The 456-nt window shown below is 31.4% G+C and overlaps 1 long non-coding RNA gene across 1 annotated transcript in view; it reads right to left on the bottom strand.

Annotated features, from left to right (window-relative positions):
• Nucleotides 1-454, bottom strand: part of LOC113341819 — a 990-nt gene extending 536 nt beyond the window's left edge. The window contains exons 1-2 of the long non-coding RNA XR_003356156.1: nt 409-454; nt 90-154 (exon numbers count right to left, since the gene is read on the bottom strand). This is a non-coding gene — a long non-coding RNA (uncharacterized LOC113341819). The remainder of the gene's footprint in view (nt 1-89; nt 155-408) is intronic.
• Nucleotides 455-456: the final 2 nt, after the last annotated feature.

Consider the following 456-nt stretch of genomic DNA (forward strand, 5'->3'; position numbering starts at 1 on the left):
AGAGAGATCAACTTGAAATCAAAAGTGTGGGAGATCTTATATATCTATTAGTTTCAAATAGATATGTGAACGGAGAGACATAGTACTACCTGCAAAATATCAAATGTTATAAGAAGAACAATGCAGCTAATGGGTGCAATCCCTTATCTAATATCTGCAGAGCAATGAAACAATTGAACTAACCATATCAATTGGGAAATTGTGAAAAACGCACAATAACAACAATATAATGGAACTGAAAAATCTAAACTACAGTAGTAGAAACCAAACCAACCTGTGTATGAACTGAAAATTCATATAATTTTGAAAATTAAGAAGAACGATGCATCCAATTGTACTACACATAATTGAAAATTTTGAGAAAACCCACAAAATTAATAGTCTAAATTAAATGGAGGAAACCAAAACCTTTTTGGTATGAAAAACTGAAGATTCTGAAGATCGTGGCTTATCGAG

The sequence above is a fragment of the Papaver somniferum genome, unplaced genomic scaffold (genome assembly GCF_003573695.1).
Source record: "Papaver somniferum cultivar HN1 unplaced genomic scaffold, ASM357369v1 unplaced-scaffold_31490, whole genome shotgun sequence".
NCBI classification, from domain to species: domain Eukaryota; kingdom Viridiplantae; phylum Streptophyta; class Magnoliopsida; order Ranunculales; family Papaveraceae; genus Papaver; species Papaver somniferum.